At 51.2% G+C, this 21,029-nt stretch overlaps 1 protein-coding gene across 2 annotated transcripts in view; it reads right to left on the reverse strand.

Annotated features, from left to right (window-relative positions):
• The window catches only part of TSPAN9 (tetraspanin 9), a 184,955-nt gene that overhangs the window by 114,499 nt on the left and 49,427 nt on the right, over nt 1–21,029 (reverse strand). The window contains exon 3 of one of the 2 annotated variants that reach the window (XM_054696519.1): nt 6,730–6,796. The exons of the other annotated variant lie outside the window; for it this stretch is intronic. The gene's annotated coding sequence lies outside the window, so the exon portion shown is untranslated. The remainder of the gene's footprint in view (nt 1–6,729; nt 6,797–21,029) is intronic. 2 annotated transcript variants of the gene reach the window in all.

Raw genomic sequence — 21,029 nt, forward strand, 5'->3', positions numbered from 1 at the left:
AATATATAAAGACCTCTTAGAACTCAATAATTAAAAGATAACTCAATTTAAAGATAGGAAGAGCATATTAATAGATATTTCTCCAAAGAAGATAGACAAAAGGCAAATAATACATGAACAGATGCTCAACATTATCAACCATCAAAGAAATGCAAATTAAAACTACAGTGAGATACCATTTCATACCCACTAGAATGGTTACCAAAAAAGCAAACAATAAGTATTGGCAAGGGTGTGAGAAATTTAATCCTCTTGACAGTGCCAGTGGAAATGTAAAATGGAACAGCCACTTTGGAAAATAGTTAAGTGGTTCCTCAAAAAGTTAACAGAATTACCATATGACCTGACAATTCCTCTCCTAAATATATAACCAATAGAAATAACATGTCCACACCAAACCTTTCACACAAATGTTCGTTGCAACATTATTCATAATAGGCAAAATTTAAAACAACCCAAATGTCCACCAAGTGATAAATGAACAAACAAAATGTATACATCCATACAATAAAATACATTTAGCAAAAAAAAAAAAAAATGAATGAAATACTAGTCTATGCTACAACATGGATGACCCTTGAACACAGTATGCGAAGCAAAAGAACCCAGTCTTCGAAGACCCCATGTTGTATGATACCTAAGAAATGCCCAGAATACACAAGTCCATGGGAAAAAAAAATATCGATGGGTGTTGCCCAGGGCTGGAATTGGAGTGAGGGCTGGGAAGAAATGAGAAACAACTGTTAATTGGTATGGGTTTCTTTAGGGATGATGAGATACTCAAAAAATTGGTTGGAGTGACGGCTGTGCAAGTGTATGAGCACACCAAAGCGGGTGCATCGTTAGCTAGGTGACCATGCTGAAGTACCAGAGATTGGAAGGCTTAAACAACAGAAATTTATTTTCTCATGACTCTAGAGCTAGGAACTCAAGATCAAGGTGTTGGCAGGATGGGTTTCATTTGGAGGCCTCTCTCCTTGGCTTGTAGATGTGTCCTCACATGGTCCTTTGTCTGCATGTCTAATCTCCTCTTCTTAAAGAACACCAGTCACGGGCCTCCCTGGTGGCACAAGGGGTTGGGCACCACAATGTGAGGCAGTCCGTGGCCTCTGCAGCATGAGTTCAATCCCTGGCCTGCCAGGGAGCAACCCACATGGCGCAGCAGGCCTCTCCCGCCTCGCCCACTGCTCCCTTCAGTGTATTTCGGTCAATCTGCCTGTTCTGTACCCCACTCTGTCTCTGGTGAATCCTGTCAACCCCCACGCCTCTGGCCTGTATCCCAGCTCTTGTATGCATAAATAAATCTTTAAAAAAAAAAAAAAAAAAAGGAACATCAGTCACATTGGATTAGAGTCTATCCCAATGTCCTCAATTACCTCTCTAGAGACCCTGTTTCCGAAGGTATAAGGGATTAAGTTCTTCAATCTATGAATTTAGGGAAAGAGGGGGTCACAATTCAGTCCAAGAACAGTGGGAAAATTTTATGGTATGTGAATGGCATCTCAAGACAATTGAGTTTAAAATCCCATCTACAAATCCTAGAGATTTACTAGTTCAACACTTATTTTACAAATAGGGCACGAGGTCCACAGAAGGAAAGCTACTTGCCCATAATCACAGTTGGTCAGAGGCAGAGCTAGCAGAACCTACAGTTCCTAGTCCAAGGGTAGTGCTATTTCTACTATACCTCCTGCCGCCTTAGCCCCAGAGGCTCAGAAAATGAAACAGACAATGATGGAAAAAGTAACAGAACTGTAAATTTATAAAGAAAAATGCCTAAGAACTTAGATCATGTGCAATTAAGGAGTAAATACACTCCATGGCTTACAGAAAAAAAGCGGGAGTGGGGGAGAGAGACAGAAAAGCTCTGAGGAGGCCCTGGAAGAGACCGGCACAGTGACAAGCAGAGAGCCCATGAGCAAATTCTACATTAATTCCATATCTGTTGTGTGCCAGGCAAAATAGGAGCACGTTCCGGAACAAGATGTGGTTTACAGAAGATTTGGCACTTCAGCTAATCCTTGAAGAGTGGGACTAATTCCACCAGGGTAAGGGCTTTCCAAGCAAAAGGAGCCATGTGCCCAAAGGCAGGTAATTTCTGTTTGGGAAATAGCAACCTGGCCGGTGCAGCGTGAGCATATGCTTTATACAAGGAGCAGTGGTCTAACAAAGCCAAGGTAGGCTGAGATCAGATTCTAGGAAGCCTGGCTTGCTGCTCTTAGCAACACAGACTTGAAATAAGTCCCAGGGAGCCACTGAAAGTTCTGGAGCAGGAACAGAAGATCACCTGAAGATGCTGGAGCAAGGAAGCTCCACCCAAAGCCAGCTAAGGGACTGGGCTGCTGCCTCAATAGTTCCTGTGCAGGCACCCTGGGGCCCGGGAGGGTGGCGACAAAGAGGGAAAACCCCCGCTTCTGGGGGTACTCTCGGATTTTCTTAATTAGACTTAGGGAAGCAAGAAGTTAAGAAAGACAAGAGGGGGAACTCTCAGCAGGCACTGAAAAGCCGCCAACTCCTGGAGCCCATGTTGTGATCCAGTGCTGACAGCCCTTCATCTTCTCCACTTCTTTTTTTTTTTTTTTAAAGAGATAAAGGGAGGGGTAAGGAAGAAGAGAGAGACACAATGGAGTCTCCTGGTGAACAAAAGCCCTGGTACATTTTTGCTCATCGTTTGTATCAGGGTACGCTACTCTGTCAGCACCCTATAATCATATCTAAGGCAGGGACACAGCTCACAACTCACAATCCAGGCATAAATACACCCTGCGAGGCAGCAGGGCTGCCAATGTCTCCAAGCACCCACCTGATGGGGAGGGGATGGGAGGGCCCAGGGGCACACAGTGTGGGAGCCAGGGGACATGGCACAAGACGTGGCTGTTTCCCTTGCAGCTTGGCGATCTCAAGCAAGACACTTAACCTCTAGGTTCTCAGTTTCTCAGTCTGCACTAATAGCAGCTCCTATGAATTATTCACCATCTACTAAGTGTCAAGGACTATTTTATCTCCCCATTTTACAGATGGAGAAACTGGGGCCTGGAGGTCCATCAGGCTAGTCAAGATCAGAGGCGATGCTTTAGCCCAGACTTGTCTAGCTTCCAAACCCTCATTCTTAAACTGCCCCACACGTATATGTGCATTACATGGAAAAGATAAAACCTGCTCTACCCTCCCTCACCTGCTTGCCATGAGGCTCAACAGGGAGAATTCTCACTCAGTGCTGCCAGGGCGCTGTCCTTATCAATACTGTAGTCACTCAAGGTCACCACACTTGTGGTGACCCAAAGGCAGGCAGGCCTCACCTCAGTGGGATCCTTGCCTGGCCCAGCTCCTCCAGAAAATCCGACCAACAGGCCCAGCCTGTCCTCCCATCTTTCCCACCACTGCTGGGCCTCTGTCATTCCGGGCTGCTCTTGGTTCAACTCTCAAAAGCAAAGCCCAAAGTCTCTCCTTGATTCCAAACTCCGAGAGGTTGGCCTGCCAAGAGATAGTGGACGTGTCTATTAGGCCTCCCCCGACTCTCCCCAGTCCTGCAGGGGCTTCTTAGAACAGGATGTAGATAGGGTCTCTGGCACAGGGTGCGGCGCTGAGCAGTTAGCTCTTTTCTGTTGTTCACAGCCAGGCACTCACCATCCTCTGATTCTTGGACAGCTTGTCCCTTCCCCTCAGTAGCCCCCCCCCCCAAAGTACACCCAGTCAGACGTCTTGTTGCTCCTGCCACAAGCTGGGAAGGGTACCGGGCTGTTATTAATGGAGGAAAATTGGACCTGACATTGTCAGTGATCTGAATCCTCCCAGCTGAGGAAAGCTTTGTTTTTTTAGTAAATAATAAATAACACAGGGTGTTTATTTCCCTAGCAAGTCATATTTCTTAAGTATCACCAGGCTCTCCCAGCAGGGCTGTCATCTGGGGAAAGTGAGGAGCGAGGCCGATGTCTGCAGGGCCTCTTCTTCCCGAGGAGTTCAAAGCCCCTCAGACAGACCCCTTTATCTTCTCTACAGCTCTCAGAAGGGAGCGGAAAGTGGGGGCCCCTGGTAATTCTGCCTCCAGGGCGCCTCCAATAAATGCTTTCTAACTGCTCCAGGGGATAATTTCCTCTTTACACAGACGGGAAGGACGAGGAGGCAACTCAGCACCCACCTCACCCAACTACCCAGGTGCCCACTCTGCGCCAGGCCCCCTCCTCTCAAGCCTTGCCAGACGAACTAGGAAATGAAGACGGATCTCTTGCTCCAGACAGACACACTCCATTTAGCCACTGCCTGGAAGGGCTACAGAGCACAGGTACACCGCACGGCCTCGGCTGCTCCCAAGCGCAGGAACGGCCTCCTCTGGGTGCCTTCCTAAGCCCTCAGGACACAAGGGACTTCCCTGCAGGGCTTTCCAGAGCAGCTTGTCCTCCCTCTCACTCCTGTCACCCACCCTGTCACGCTTCATGGTGTGAGTCTGTGTCAAGTCACTCCCTTGCCCCACGATTTTTATTAATCTTTTTTTTAAAGATTTATTTATTTATTTATTTATACAAGCACTGGGTACAGTCAGAAGCGCGGGAGGGTGAGAGAATTCACCAGAGCCAGAGCGGGGAGCAGAACAGGCAGCCGGACGAAGTACACTGCTGAGGGGAGCAGTGGGCACGGCAGGAGAGGTCTGCGCACCATGTGGGACCCTCGCTGGTAGCCGGGGATCGAACTGGTGCTGCAGAGGCTGCAGGCAACTTTGCAGCCCAGTGCTCAACCGCTGCACCACCAGGGGAGGCCCGATTTTTATTAATCTTACAGCTTTATGTTCCCATCAAAGTGTCCAGCATGACAACTTACCCAGAAAACCTACAGTAGGAGTCAGAAACTGGCACCCTAAAACACAGATATGTTTTCTTTGGTCTGAGCTAATTGATTTTTTTAATTAGTTGGCAAAAATGAAGTCAGGAGATTTAACCCAGATATCAGGAGTTCAATCTTCCTTTAAAAAACTGGGAGCTCTGTCAACACCAGGCTCTCAGGTGATGTGGAACCAAAACAGCAGGTATGTTCTCCGAGGGGCACATGGTCTGCATTTGCCCCAGATCCCACCTGCCCGGCCCATTTCACTCATCTGAGTTTGCAGATCTGCATAAAGTTTGGTTGAATGTAATTGAATGGGTAAGCGTGGGTCATTTCAGGCTATCAGATCTCTGAGTTTCAGGCTAGAAGTGTGTCTCTTGCTTTGGAAGGGATCAGATGGAGGGAGAAGGGGATTTACGAATTACTAAATGAATTAAATATACATAGTCAAAATCTATGTATCCAGGCCAGGAAGCTTCAGGGCCAGAGACAAACTGTGGAGTGACCAGCCTAAAACCAGGACTCTGCTACCTCTCTCACTTCCAAGGGTAAGGACAGACTAGACGAAGCTCTCAGTTAAATCCTGTTGCTGCTCTCAGGCAGCTGACTTCCGGCTGGTATTTAACAGCCCAGAATGAGATCTCCCATTACTGCAGGAAAGAATGCCTGGCTTCTTAAATCATCCTAAGAAAATAAGACAAAACTGGGAGAAAGAAGGAAGCCAAAAGAGCTAGGAAGACAAACATGCGTGAGTGCAAACACACACACACACACTCTCACGTAATATTTATATAATGCATCAATGTATATTGATGTAATGCTCTGATTATCTAGCTAATAATAAAAGTGAGCAAAATAAATGTTCAACAATGGGAAAATTGATACTCAGTGATTACCATGTAGACATTTAAAAGTCTAATTGTGATGATTATGTGACTTCTGATAGAATATTAAATAAAGCAAATAGAATGCAAGAGTTGACAGTATAAGCAGATAAAAATTATGTTTATAAGTAAATACAGGCTGAAGGCATCACAGGAAATGGAAGGTTGATTTGTGGTCACCGCAGGTTTGAAAGGCGTCGCCGCCCCCACCCCCCGCCCCAGCAATCTGATCCCTTGATTTGTAGTGTTCTTGTATGTACAGCATTATTTATACCATAAATATCTTTTAAATGTCCAGCCTGCCCCTGATCCTAAAATAAGCTAGCACAATCCAAAACCAGATCATGATGAGGGATAAACAGAAAATCTTTCCTTTACTCGGGGTCTTTGGGTGTCCCATGGAGGTAAGGCTCAAGGAAAGGTCTTGTCACAAATCAGTAGGCAAAGCTGGGGCTTCAAAGAAGACTCACCCTGCAGCACCCCCACCCCCACACCCCCCCACACACACACTCTATGAAAGGAGTCCAGACTCCTCACTAAACACGCACCCCCACTGCCCTTCATGCCCATGTGGCCCTCTGCAGCATCCTTAATTGTGCATTGGTTTCAGAGCCCCTGTCTTCTGAGGGAAGCAGGAGGCATTGGGGGCCTCTGTGCTGAAGCAACCTCGCCAGCATTCCTTTTTCTCATCCATTCTTTTTTCCAATCTATATTCATCATGTCCACTGCTGGAGACTTAGGAACCAGGTCTAGCGATGAAGCTGTTTGCCAAGGTGTCAGGGCACAAGAGGACCTCAAAACAATTCCTAAAAGAAGGAACTCCACCCTGACATCAGGCCAGACCCCAAGGCAGAGCCCAGGCAGGTGAGGGAGGAGCTGGGTCTGCAGGCCCTGCGTGTAACCTGAGCCTGCAAGGGCCTCCAGGTGGCCAGGTGCTGGTGGCTGTGAGGTAGGTGGCAGCTGCCTGGTGTAAATTGTGACAGAGAGCTGGTGCCTTGAAAAACAGAAGTGGAACTTTCTTACATACATTCTCCAGTCTGATCAGACTCCCCAGAGAGAGATTTCCTGCTATGAATTCCCAAGAGGACCAGGAGCTAGAGAAGGAAAAAACCTCTAGTGAGAATTGTCTGTGCCACGTGGCCCAATCACACCCCAAATCCAGCACAGCATCCCATTTACAAGGAAATTCACTTACACTCAATTGTTGGGCTTTTACTTTTCAATTCCAAGGACTGGTTTCATTTAAAAAAAAAAGAAACAAAACTGATAGGAAGGTGGGAAGGAAAGGAAGAGGGAGGGAGAGACAGTTCATTCATTGCCGTCCTGTTCTGTTCAGTGTCTGGGGTTTGCAGAGGAGGTCCCCACAAGCATGGGTGGGGAGAGGACTGCCCAGCTGGTCAGGGCCTTAAACCTACTGAGGGGCATCTGCAAGCCCAGTGCCAGCCCAGCTGGAAGCATCTGCCTGCAGGGGCTGTGGTGGAGAGGGGCTGGACAAGGCCAAGATCCACCAAAGGCGAGGGCCTGTGGCAGGCCGCCCTAAGCAATCCCCTGCGCCGGGTTATTTCCAGGCTCTTTTCCTGTGAGAAAAGAATGGCAGGAATGCAGTGCAGCCATTACCCAAATCCACCCCACAAGGGCTCCGTGCCCAATTACATACAGCGCGGGGGAGCCCTCCAGAGCCTGTAATCAGCAAATCCGTTTAAGAAATTCAAATTGGCAGCCAGAAACAAGTGACATCGGTAATGCAATCTGAGGGCCTCCAGCCGGGGCCGCGCATGCGCGCGCCCAGCGCTCTGCAGGCGTGTGAGCGTGTGCCGCAGGCCTCAGCGAAGCCGAGGGAAAGGGCGCCAGCAACACTCCTGGACTTTTAGAGCTCTTCAGGGACCGGATCTCCAGGAAGTGCGAGCAATTGCAATCCGATTGTGTCCCTGGCTGGAGAAGCTGGCTGGAGACCTGGGACTGAGCAGGGGGAGGAAGAACTTCATTGGGAAAATATGTTGACAGTGTTTAATGTCGAGCGGAAGGACAAAGGCTGGATGGAGGAAACCTGCTAAGAAACAGGGTGTTCTGAGTGCTCCAGCGATCTGCATGGGGCTGTTCAGAGGGTACTGAGCTAACAGGCAAGGGGAACAGCTGGACTCCCCCAGGCCAGGCACAGGGTGGAGAGGCAGTGTATATTCTCCTGAAGCACTGAGACTTGGCACCCTGAAATCACCCCCAAGTGGAAATTCACTTAAGGCAATCCCAGCTAGATGCAGGGTTTGGAAAACTGAGGCTAAAAAATACTGTACTCACTTAAAATAAATAAAATGGTTGAGAAGAGAAATTCACATTTATTGTGCAGCTAGCATGGACCGAGTATATGATTTCTCTAATGCCAAGAATCTGCAGCGAAGTGGATATATTATCCTGATATGCCAGATCTGGGTGCTTAGGAAAGTCACCCTTGACAGTGGCTGAGTGCAGGCTCACGCCACATCTGTGCACCAGGTAGACCACACTCCACTTGGGTGTGATGCATTAGTGATTCAGTTTTCTAAAAGCAAGCCCTCACCAGTCCTGTCCAGCCCCCTTAGACACAACAAATCCTAGTTCACTGGGTAGCCTACCAAGTCTCTTAGTCCCTCCCGGCATCAGCTATCCCCTGCGTAAGAATAAGGAGGGCCTGCAGTGTTGACAAAAGTCTCTTCCTGTTCAAACACACAAAGAAAGAATAAGAAGGCCCAATGTGGCAGCAGGACTGAAACAGACTAAGACAGGCCTTGACATGGTTCTCTGACCCCCTAGCCAAAGGTCGTGACCCCCAGCAAGTATCTCCAACACCCCACCTTTCACAATTTATTATGATTGATGGTGTGCTTGTGTCTCCCCTTCAGACTGTGCGCTCCCTGAGGGAAGAACACGCCATCTAATTCTGCTTGCATGCCTCTGCCCAGGGGGTCTGGCACACGGCAGCCACGATCCCCACACCCATGAGCCGGTGTTCCAACAGTCACATGAAGGAAGTTCCTTAAACTCAGGAGAGCTTGAGAAGCACTCGTAAATACCTATTTCACCAGATTTCTCCTCCAAGGTAGAAGAGCTGGGCCTTCCCCAACCTAATGGTACACTAAAATCTGGAACACCTTCAGAATGCAGATTCCTGCCTACACCCAGAGTTCCAGACTCAGAAGGTCTGGGCTGGGGGCCCAGGAGTCTGAATTATTAAAAAGTTCCCAGAGTCTTTGACTTAAAGCCAAGTCTGGAATCACTGATGAACATTACTTGGCTAACACCCATTCAGTCCTGCAATGGGATGGGATGAAGCTGAGAAATAAAATAAAATATAGGACTCTCTCCCAGAGCTTTTTTCCCCAAAATGTTCAAATCAACTTTTTATGCCATGAAGCCATTACCTGCAGGATTGAAACAGGGTAGCAATGCTTCTCCCCATTCTGTAGATTGATAAACCGAAGTCTGCTCAAGAAAGAGTACGATTTCCTCTTTCCACCTCTCCCTTTAGCTCCTGAAGGATGCAGAGTATTAGCGCATTCAAGGACTAAGCTTAGATTTTAAAGAAGAGAGAGAACAAAGCCAGATACACATCTGGCTGCACACAGTGCTGGTGCAGGACGAAGATCTCTCGAGCTCCTGCCCCAACTTGGAGGACGAAACACATGTGTTCTTTGATGGCTCACATGCCTCCAGCCTCACCCCCCACATAGGCTGTTCCCAATGTCAAACCATTGGGCCAGAAGAAATGGAGACCTATCATCTTCCTCTCAGGCCTGTGATCCTCTCCCTATCCTGGGGATGGCGAGAGGTCACTTGTTCATTCATGAAAGTTGCAGCAAAGCTACGAACTGCCAAGCAAAGAAGGAGAGGCAGGAATGCTCTGAGTCCCACATGGAGATAAGGAATTTCATGATTCTTAATTCTTTTCAATTAAAGAAGAAAAAAAAAAGAAAAAGAAAAAGGCCAGCTTAAAGGCACTGATGTGGAAAGGGTGAGAACTGGGCCACCCACACCCCACAATTTACCCAGGAGCCAGGCAGCAGACAATGTCTTCAGTCCCCTCTACCCCCCACCCCTGGCAACTGGAGACACCTCTTAGAGGCAGGAGCCAAAGTTACCTCAGCCAGACACGCCTGAGAGGCCCCCTCTTCCCTCCTTCCACCAAGCCTTGGACGAGATTGATGGAGCCAGGACAGCTGCAGAAGCAAGGGGGGTGGACAACAGCTGGACGGAGGGAGGGCCCTTCCCCCACCTGGGCTGAATCCCAGCCGGAGCTGGAGAGGAAAGAGCTGGAAAGGAAGGAGGAGACAGGTCTCGGGGCTGCACTTCTCTTTCAGGAGCGGAATGTGAGCCTTAGCTCCCCTCTGACCTTGCTCCCTGCCCCTGCTGGTCATCAGGCCAGCAGGTGGCTCTGGATTCCACAAATTGCGGGACCTCAGTATTGTGGTCCCGAGTTCCAGGTCCTGGAACAGGCAGCCCTGCACAACCACGGGCCATGCTCCCTGCAAACATCCCACCCCCTCCACCCAGAGGGGACCTGAGGCCCCACACCTCTGGCCACCCCACAGTGGGTCCTGCCCCTAGTCCAGTGTGTCAGGGGCAATGCAATGACCTGATTGTGGACTGCTGGCCGCACTGTCCATGGACATGAGTTGTGTGATGAATAAGCTTGACTCTTGACAGAATTGGAATCAATCTTGGTTCCACTAAAAAACTTCCTGACTTGGATTTCTGGTTTCCTTATCTACAAAAATGGAGAGGCTGTTATCTACTCTCTGGGGTAGGCCTGAGAAGTACAGGCACCAATTCTGGTCCATGGTAAGTTCCCCGTGCAAGCTGGACCTTGGCGTCCTCACTTGTGGTGAGTGGGCTACCCCAAACAACCTCGCAGGCCTCCCCCAGCGCCAATCAAATCAACTCAGTCTTCTGGCCAAAAACTCTGGGCTGTGCCTTCTTCAGCCCTTTCCTCTAAAGAGGACCGTCGCTCAAAACACCTTCCCCGGCTCCTCAGTATCTTCCAGATCAGTGAGAAACTGGAGACTCTCCCCTTCCAGTCCCCTATCCAGATGCCAAATATACTCAATTTCCAAGGGCATCCAGATCAGATGCCCAAGCGCCAGCCCAAGAACCTGCCCACCAAACAGGCTCCCCCACAAATACACAATCATGCACACAATCCAGTAGTTTCTTACTGAGAACAAACTACACTATGACACATCTCACACTAAAATCACGGTGGAGCAGGACTGTCCAACATGGCAGCCACAAGCAGGATGTGGCCATGTAAACTTAAATTTTAATTAATTAAAACTAAATAAAAGTTTAAATTCAGTTCCTCAGGTGCACTGGCCACATTTCACATGCTTAAAGTCACACATAACTCGTGACTCCTATACTGGACAGCACAGAATACACTAGCTCCATTGTGGCTGCGCTGGTCTAGAAGGTGCTCTCTCTCCGGGGGCAGAACAGGCCCCAGATGGCTCAGATTGACCCTGGAGGTGCATTTCCCATTTCTTGGGTGGAGACATCACTGAGACACCAGGATGCAGGCTCTACCAACTCGGCTCCTGCAGCCAGCGAGGGTCTCCAGGGCCCAACACCCAGCAGCAGGCAGCTGTCACACCATGCTTCATTTTTGGAATGCATGGGACGCTTGTCATTCTCTCCAGCCCCTGGTACTCCTGGCCTTTCCTCGTTCAAGGTCTGAACCTGGGCCCACAGCAGGTAGCCCTGCACTCTCTGGCTGCCCAGCAGTAACTCTGTGCCTGCAGGGCTTCAGCAGCAGGATGATCTGCAGAGAGCCAAAGCTCCTCTACTTGCATCCCAGAATCACAAACATCTGCCTGCAAATCCAGGCAAACGTTAAGGAAGGAGAGAAAGCCAGGTCTAGCACCTACTACATTCAAGGCACATCTCACTTGCATTTTCCCATCTGAAACCCCCTCAAAATGCCCCAAGATGAGGAACTAAAGCTCAGCGGAGGAAGTGGCTTGTGCAAGCTAGTCAGTGTTCCAGCCTGAATATAATCCCAGAAAAGTCTGACTCCAATGACCCCCTGGTGCACCATGGGATCTACCAACAATAGATGGAGGAAGAGCAGGCACGGCTGCCCCAGAGAATCTTCCAAATTCAGCACAAAGGCTGAGGGTTAGGGCTCTTTGAGGTTTTGGCCTAAGAGAACCTGGAATTTCGGGAAGTTCTGCCTGTACTGAAGAGGCAAGGCCAGAGAGGCAAAGCATTAGAGAAGATCAAGTGGTGGTGGGGGGGGGGGTGCAGTGAGGGGAAGCGAAAGTCAAATCAAGGAAGGGGGTGGAGCCTGGGTGTCAGACATCATGCCAAGTCTAAGTAATTATTATTTGCATTGTTGTTCGTCTAACACCTGTCTTCCTCAACACCATGAAAACCATGGCCTCACCTTGTTCACAGCTGTGCTCCTAGCACTACTACAGCATCCAGCATATAGTAGGTGCTCAACAAATACTATAGGGAAGAAAGATGGGTAGATGGAATAACAATCAGAATGTCAAGGGACTAAGGAGAAAGAGAAGTCCTCTTCCCTGTACTTTAGAGACCACTATTTCCAGGTCTTCCTGACTTCAGCAGCAGCTCTGCAGCCTGAGGGCCCTGAGATGCCCTTCTTCCCCATGACCGTCTGCATCCACCCCTCCGCCATCACCCACAGCCCATCGTGTGCTCCTGTGGCCACAGGCCATCAATCTAGGCTGTCAGGGCTGAGAGAGGCCTCAAAAATTACTAGGTCAAATCTACCCATTTTACAGATGAGAAGACTGAGACATCGGGAGGAACTGGCTGGCCTGAGGCACAATTTCAAGCTGGAGGAAGTTGCTCATGACAGTGCCCACAGAAGCTTGGTAATGGTGAGCTCAGCGCCAACCCCCGAGCACCCTGCAGCTCACTTGCAGGCCCAGGTCTGGGGCATGCAGCCCATCTGTCTCTCCAGCCTGCCAAGAGCTGTCTTTCCCCTGTGCCCGTGGTGATGAAACCCACCACAGGTGATTTCAGAACACTGCGCCGGAGGGAGGTTTGCTGGCCACGGCTTCAGGGCTTTAATTTCCGATTTCCCAGCCTGACACCCCTAACGGTCCCAACCCTCTCTGCTCTGAGCCCCAGGTGGTCATACATCACCTTGGCTGATGCCAGCCATGCCTTCCCCCAGCCATCTGGACAGAAACATGAGGAAAGAGCAGAACAGGATGATCTTGGCATAGAAGATCAATGGGAAGTGAAGGACACCTGGTGCCTTCCCTTCCTGACCTTGCTTGCATGTGCTTTGGGGATGTAGGGTGATGGTATGTGCACCTCTTCTGGGACTCAGTGTCCCCAAAAGTAGTTGGAAATCTTTAGTCCCAAATTCAGAATGATGTGTTGAGAAAGGGTTCCTTGGTGTAAGAAAGGAGAAAATCTGTCACAAAGCTCAGCGGGACACCTCCTAGGTGCATGCAGGACCCCTCACTCACACCAGTGAAAAGGCACCTCATGTGAAAAGGCACCTCCCCAAAGGAAAGTGCTACCAAAAGAAGGACAAGGGCAGGGTGCTGTGGACCCACAGTTAGGGGAGACAGGATGGGGAAGAGCCTTGAGCTGGTGCTCAAGTCTGGGTGGGGTCTCAAGAGTCCAGAACAAATGTGAGATTGTGGGTGCTGAGCACAGGAAAGCGTGAACACACCCACCTTCCAAGGATGCTGGGGCTGCTAATGGGCTCTGTGCTCATGGTTAGGGGCGGGGAGAGGAAAGAAATCTTCAGTATGAATTTTGTATGTGAGAACAAGGAGGAGCATCTTCTAGGAGGTGACCTTGAACTACACAAGGAAGCAACAGAAGACAAACCGACTTGAAGTCAAATTAAGTGCTAAGAAACACAACTGGATGATTGGGTTGTCCTTGTAACAAAGGCTTGGGGGAACAGAGGAAAGGGACATTTATCATCCCTGGATATTGTTCAAATTCCAAGATCTTTGGGTCTTAATTTTGCGCAAGAGCAAACTTCACTTTAGGATGTCCTGACTGTGGTTAACAATGAAACCCTGCTTTTCCCTCAAGGGTACACCCCAGTACCCAAAGTGCAAGCAGGATCCTCTGAGGTGTCTGGTGCAGAGGATGGACGCAACCCCTGTGTGAGCTTCCTGGGACTGTCACAATTAATTGCCATGTGAACAGCAGAAGTTTACTGGCCCCAGTTCGGGAAGCTGGAAGTGGAGATCAAGATGTCAGCAGCCATCCTCTGACGGCGACGAGGACCCTTCCTGACTCCTTCCATTTGCAGTGGTTGCCAGCAGGCCTTGGCTCACAGCAGTGTCACTCTAGCCTGTCTCCACTGTCACAGTGTTCTCCAGAATTGCTTCTGTGTCCAAGTTTCACTCTTCTTATAAGGATGTCATCATCAGATTAGGGCTGACCCTAACACCCTGTAACCTATCTTAAACTGATTGTATCTGCAGGCTCTATTTCCAAATAAGGTGGCAGTCACAGGCTCCATATGGACATGAATTTTGGGAAAGATACTATTCAACCCAGGACATCACCTCCTACCAAAAGATGCCCTTGGAGTCAGAGATGCCTGCCAAAGTGGGAGACATCACCCCAGGTATCCAAAGAAATAAGCCCTCAACCCCCTCTGACTGGCCAGGTCACCACAACCAGAATCCCAACCTCTCAGTGACTCTGTCTTCTGCAAGAATTTGGATATGATTTCCCTAGGTTCTTTCCAGCCTCAAACCTCCAAATAAAAAAGCAATTAAAAATCAGTACAAATTTATTGTTTTAAAAATAGAAACGCGGATAATAAATAGATGCAGGGGTGTGGGTGTGGTGTGTGTGTGTGTGTGTGTGTGTGTGTGTGTCCCAGCTCTGGTCCCTGTGGACTAAAAGCAATGCCGTCCCATCAGCAATGAACACACTGAGCACTAGGTCTTGGTTTCTAACTGCCCTTCTTCGGCAACAGACCCACAGCCCCTTACAGAAGGGACTGATTCCTGGGCCTCCCTGGTGGTGCAAAGGGTTAAGGTGCAACCTATGAAGCTGTCCACAACCACTGCTTCAGGAGTTCAATCCCCCGGCCCGCCAGGGAGCAACCCACATGGCACAGCAGACCTCTCCTGACTCGCCCGCTGGTCCCCTCAGCAGTGCACTCCAGTCAATCCGCCTGTTCTGTTCCCCACTGTCTCTGGTGAATCTTCTTAGCGCCCACACCTCTAGCCTGTACCCCAGCTCTTGTATGCATAAGTAAACAAATCTTAAAAAAAAAAAAAAGGGACTGACTCCAGGGCTAGGGCAGAAAAAAATACAGCATGAGTCTTGAGTGAGTACCCTGCAGTCCCAGAAAGTAAGGAAGTGCTCCCCAGAAAGATGAGGCTCTGACCAAAGGACAAGAAGCACACCCAAAAGAACTCCCTATGTCAAAGGTGCAGCGATATACACAACAGCAAATAAGCACTGAATTCCAACTACCCCCACAGAATAAAGTATTTGTTGTGTGTTCTATTGTGAAATTTATTGTCTATTTTATAAAATACTCATGAATCCCTGATAAAAATAACTAAATGAGTAAATAAATGCGGAAGAAGGGTCGGTTCTTCCTTCCAGAAAAATTCCAATTAGTAAAAGTAGAAGAAATGAAAGAGAGAAAAATCACCTTCAGGCAAATAGCAAAATAGTAACAACTCCTGCAGGCAAGCACCACTTGGATACTAAAATTAGCCAGTAACCAGTTTAAGAAAAACAGGATATGTGTATAGTCTCAAACTGTCTCCGCATGAGATATTTATTAACTACCAAGAGAAAAGCAGTAACTTTATAGAGAAGATAGATACCTGGGGCTGCTATCACCTCCTATAAGAGGTCACGGTCAACATCACAGTAATAAGACCACTGACTTGTGTACACGCGACACGGGGCACTGAGGACACAGCATCACGCCTGCAGATTCCCACCCAACATGCATAATCTCACTCTGGTCCAGAGAAAACAATGGGCAGGGCCTCCCCAGTGGCGCAGCGGGTTGAGCACTGCGCCGTGAAGCTGTCCTCAGCCTCCGCAGCACCGGTTCAATTCCCGGCCGGCCAGGGAGAATTCCGCATGGCGAGGCAGACCCCTCCTGTCTTGCCCGCTGCTCCCCACAGAGTGCCTTTGGTCCTTCTGCTTGTCCTTCTCCCTACTCTGTCTCTGGTGAATCCTCTCATCCTCCCGCGACTCTGCCTGTACCCCAGGTCTTGTATAAATAAAAATAAATATTAAAGAAAAAAAGAGAGAAAACAGTGGGCAAACCCAAAGTGAGGGGCATTCCACAAGTGACTGATTAGCTCTCTGTGGTGCGGTCCAGGCCGTGAAGTCAAGGTCACATGTAGGCATGTCAAATTAGAGGCTCCTAGAGAGACATGATGAGTCAATGCGATGTGGGATCTTGGGATAGAAAAAGGACTTCAGGGGGAAAATTCTGAATAAACACTATAGCTTAGCTAATAACATTACACCGGCATTCACTGGTTTAGATAGTTGCATTACGGTTAAGTTAGAGGAAGACATTGACAAACACCCAAAAAGGCAGAAGAAAAAGGTGTGGGTGTGGGTGCATGCCCCACGCTACACGCCACGGGGCGCACAGGCACAGGGCTGCAGGCGTGCCTGGAAGTGTGTGGGGTGTGGGGGGCGGTGAGAGACATGGGGGAGCAGGGAGGGACAAGGCCTCTGCTGTTTCAGGCAGCATGCTGGGTCTGGGATCCGATTTTCACAAAAGGATTACTAGATTACATTCTTTACCGCAGGCAGCTGTCCCTGTCAAATAAATAATCATCGCCTTACATTTATATATCACCTTTCATCCCACAGCCCTTTTCCTGCAGCCTGGACCAGCCTGGGAACCGTCTTAGCCCTTCTCAGGGAGGGGAGGAGGAGAGGCGCAGGGAAGGGAGCCCAGCCCACACCAAGGAGGCCAGCCTGAACCCCACTCAGTTTCCAGGAAAGGGACCCCCAATCACAAAGCGGGAAGCCCAGCTGCCGGGCGGGGAGAGTAGGGTAAGAAGGTGGATGGGTGGGTGGGGTGCTCCAGAATCAAACAGGGGACGGAGCAAGGGAGAGAGTGGCTGTCAGCAGGCTCCCCAAAAGGGCATCTAAGTCGAGGAGCGGTGTCAACCCAGAAGCAGTCGGGCGAGTGCCTACCAGCTCTGAGGCCCCAAAGAGTGTGTGAAGTCAGTCAGGCGCCACATCCACCAGAAGAGCCCTCAGTGCAGGGTCCCTGCGAGCCCCGGTCCATGCTAAGCACTTCCCACATAGTGGACACCCAGTCTTGGTGTTCCCCTGCCGGTCATGTGGCAAACAGGAGCCAGGCTGAGCAAGTGGGCACAGGGCATGGTGGAAAATGGTTCGCAGGAGAGAAGCCATGATTTGCCCGACAGGCCACTGCACAGCAGCATGGGATGAGACCCTTGCATCCAAGCCCTCGGGGGTGACTGTGGTATGGGCCTGCCAGGGGGAAGGACAAGCGCTGTCCTGTGCGGTCCACAGAGCCCGCGGGGCCAGGCTGGGCTGGGAGGAAGTTAGGGCAGGCACCCTGACTCGAGGAAAGCCTTGAGACCCAGGACTGTGTGCCTCCAGCAAAAGACACCATGCCAGAGCCACTGGGCCCTGGTTCTGGGGTTCTCACACTCTAGGCGGGGTGACAAGTGCACGCAGGAAAGCCAGGCTGGAACACCAGAGCTGCCGCCTTCCGTGATGCAAGCCAAGGGCAGCTGAGCTGAGCCCTAGCAAGGCACAGCCACTCTGGCTTCAGGGTCCCCCCACCCCCTGGGCTTCCTCAAAGAAGCAGAGATCCTGGGGGGCCTTGAAAGATGCACGGGACTCTGGGGAGCGGAGAGGGGCAGGAGGGAGGGGAAGCTGGCCCAGACACCAGACCTTCACAGCAGGCCCCGGGGCGGGCAGGATGTCCGTCACCATGGTATTGGGGGGCCGGGGAGCGAGCTAGAAAAGCCATCTGGAGTCAGATGAGAAGGGCCAGGCTTCGGGCTCTGAGTGAGGACACCCCTGCGTTCCCACACTGCGTGGGCATGGCCACCCTCATGCTGAGAGGGCTGCAGCCGGTGAGCGGGGAGGTTCTGGTGTCAAGGAGTAAGGTGTAAGCGGACAGGTAGAGACACGGGGAGACTTTCCCATGACACAGGATATGCGAGAGCTGATGGAGACTGTGGGAGCTGAGGTCATCTTATATAACACAAAACCCGAACTTCCCCTTTGGCAAGGACCCCAAAGCCCCTTGGTCCTCATCAACAGAATCTCATGGCTCCCCTCCGGCTTCCTGCACAGAATCCCTGCCTCTCCTTGGGCCTCTGCTGCGGATATCAACCCCTCCCACGGCCCTCCCCCACTCATCAATGCTCCCCTTCTGCCTCCAATAAAACCTCAACTCCCTGGTCCTCACACACCCCTACTTCCTGCTAATTCCCCAAAAAAAAACCCAATTTCTCCTCAGCCTCCCATTACAAACCTCCAAACTTCCCATTCGTTTCTTTGTCCTCCCCAGGACCCCAATATCTCCTGTATCCTCACCACAGGACCTCAAAGCGGGCATCTGCTTGCCGACTCCCAACTCCAAAGCATCCTTACATGCCCCACCTGCAAACCCCAAACTACTGTGAACTTCCCTGCCAAACGACAAACCCTCCACATCTGAATTACCCCAAGAAATCTGCACTTCGCCCAGCCCTTCATCAAGTCCCCAACTGCCCCTCGCCCTCCCACACCAAGTCTAACTCTTCAACCTCACCTAAGAAACCCCCCAAGTCTCCTTTAAGGGCGCCACAGCAGGCTCGGAGCCCGAGGACAGTGCTTCACAACCAGCCAGTGACAAAGGGCAGCTTCTTACTGCCAGGCCACCCTGGCCCAACGGGCGGTGTGCAGGCCCGTCACGCGTCTACCCGGCGTGAGTCCCCTGCAGGTAGGCCAACATCCAAGAGCGTCTCCACCGCTTACCCAGGAAAGTTCTTCAGCTTGCACTAAAAGTCCCGAAGTGTTTCCTTGATGTCAACCGCCAAATCCCAGGATTTTCCAAGAAACACCACACTCACTAAAGGTCACAGCGACATCCATCCCTGCAGACATTTCTAAATGCTTCCTTCCCATCAGCCTGGTCCACAGCCCACACTGTAAGTCGTGCTGACCTAGAGGGTTATTCCCTCCTTGCCGCCAGCCTCTGTCCTGAGGTCCCTTTCAGGCCCAGTCAAAAAACAGCCCAGGCGTGTGGGGAACTGAGCACTAAGACGGTACAAATTCCCACAGGACCAGCTGGCATCTACTGTGCCCATGGCCAGAGAGGGTGGGGGATGTGGGTGCGATGGCTGAGCCCTGGTGGGTCATCTCTGAAGGGGGAGGACATCATCTTTGAGGGAAGCCCTGAGGAAGGTGGTGCCAGGGACTGTGGCGGTCAAGAACTCTGTCAAGGGCTATGGGGACCAGGGGCGAGGAATGCAGGTGGCAGAGAACCCCACAGTCCCCGTGGGGTAGGCCAGTCCTGGAGGGCACCAGGGAGGAGGAGAAGGTGTGAAGAGAAAAGGGGGAAATCTAATTAAAACTGGTTCCTGCTCAGCCACCTGCTGGAAAGCACAGCTCAGCCGAGACTTGGACAGAAGGATCACTGTCAAGGTTGCCAAGGATTTCTCTCCACGGCCTCAGACACACGAAGGGCGGAGACAAGCGAGCCGCCATCCTTCCCTGAGCCCCCCAAAAGAAAAAGGCTCACGAAGTGGAAACCTGAGAAGATGCCAAGGGACAGTGGGAGGCAATTTACAGCCAGGAAACTGAGCACTCGGGCCAGATGCGGGCCCTGGGGAGAGCGCTGGGCCTCAACTCCCGTGTGCGTGCAGGGGGTGGGGTACAGCCTCCTTCCCAGGATGCCCCGGCTGCGGCCCTGCCCTCGGAGCTGGGGGGCAGAGTGAAGTGCCTGCCTTTCCAGAGGACAACACGGAGAGGCGGGCCTAGGAGGGGTGGAGGGGCTGGCAGGGCTGGGGAATTGGGTCAGCAGCCAGAGAAGGGCAGGAGAGAGGGGTGGGAGGAAGTGAAGCAAAGGAGGAGGCAAAGGGAGGAAAGGCAAAGAAGAAACCAGAGCGAAATGAGCCCAGAGAAGAGGCCCACAGGGCACAATGGATGGCAGGGCCGCGGCCCTCCACCAACTCGCCCCTACACGAGCTCCTTCCTCACCTGTCCATGACTCCAGGGGTGGGGGTGAGAGCCAACCAGAAGACAACGCTGACTCCCTGGCTTGGCTTGGCCTGCCCTTCACCACCCCAGGCAGGCGTCTGGTTTTCCTTCACACTGACCAGCTCCCTCACCTCCAACAGGTGTGCCAGCCTCCTGCCACACCTACCACAGGGGCAGAGGCCCAGTGGGGCAGTCACAGCATCAAGTGAGTGTGTGAGCCCCACCACTCCATGGGGGGCCGCTGGGCACCACCCCCCTCACTTCAGATAACATATGCGGCTCCAGTACCTGAGGGAGAAGCTGAGACCCAGAGAAGGGAAGGTCAAATCCAAGGTCACACAGCGCAGAGGGCAAGGCAAGATCCAGACACTTGGCGCCCAGCTCCATGCCCTCCCCACATAGCCTTCCTCTGAGCCCCATCGTCAGCAGGGTCCCAGTTCAAGGAAACAAAACTGCCCCCCTCTCGAGCACCCAGGAGAATGGAATAGGATCGGGAGGAAGTAAAGCCCCCTAAAGAGCTGAATGCAGAAATCCGTGTGACAAGAGGTGGAATTATTTCTCCAGGAAAAAGAATTAATAAAGGCTCTCCCTTACCAGACCCCAGGGGTATTTGTTTGGAAGCTGATGTAATAGAGAGAGGCGAGGCCAAGGGGAAAGGAACCCTCCAGCCCCCAGCAAGCCTATTACCAGGAGCACAACGGGGAGGCTGCAGCTGGAGCTGGGGGGCGGGGACGGGAGAGGACACAACAAGCAGGATGCTGGCGCCTGAGACAAACTTGGCATCTGACTAGAAGCAGTTTTTGAACTGGCAGATCAGAGGGCAACAGTCCCTTGGGACCCAGATCCAGGCTGGAGTAGACTCGGGATGCCCAGAGCAGTGTCAGAAGCAGCCGGGAAACGGGTCTCTCAGCCGGGTGTGAAGCCAGGGAGGTGGACACAGCGGCGGGGTTCCTGGAAGCAGGCACAGCACTCCGGCCAGAGGCAGGCCAGGCCCCACCTTCCCGTGGACCCCTGCCACTCAACTGCTGCAGTTCTAATGAAGCTGTCATGACCATCCTGGTTCCTGCCCCAGCACCCAGAGAGGATGGGGGTGGGGCTGGAGACCCTTCTTGGAGAGAGGACAAG

Source organism: Talpa occidentalis, unplaced genomic scaffold (assembly GCF_014898055.3).
Source record: "Talpa occidentalis isolate TD23 unplaced genomic scaffold, MPIMG_talOcc4v2.1 talOcc4.16, whole genome shotgun sequence".
NCBI classification, from domain to species: Eukaryota; Metazoa; Chordata; class Mammalia; order Eulipotyphla; family Talpidae; genus Talpa; species Talpa occidentalis.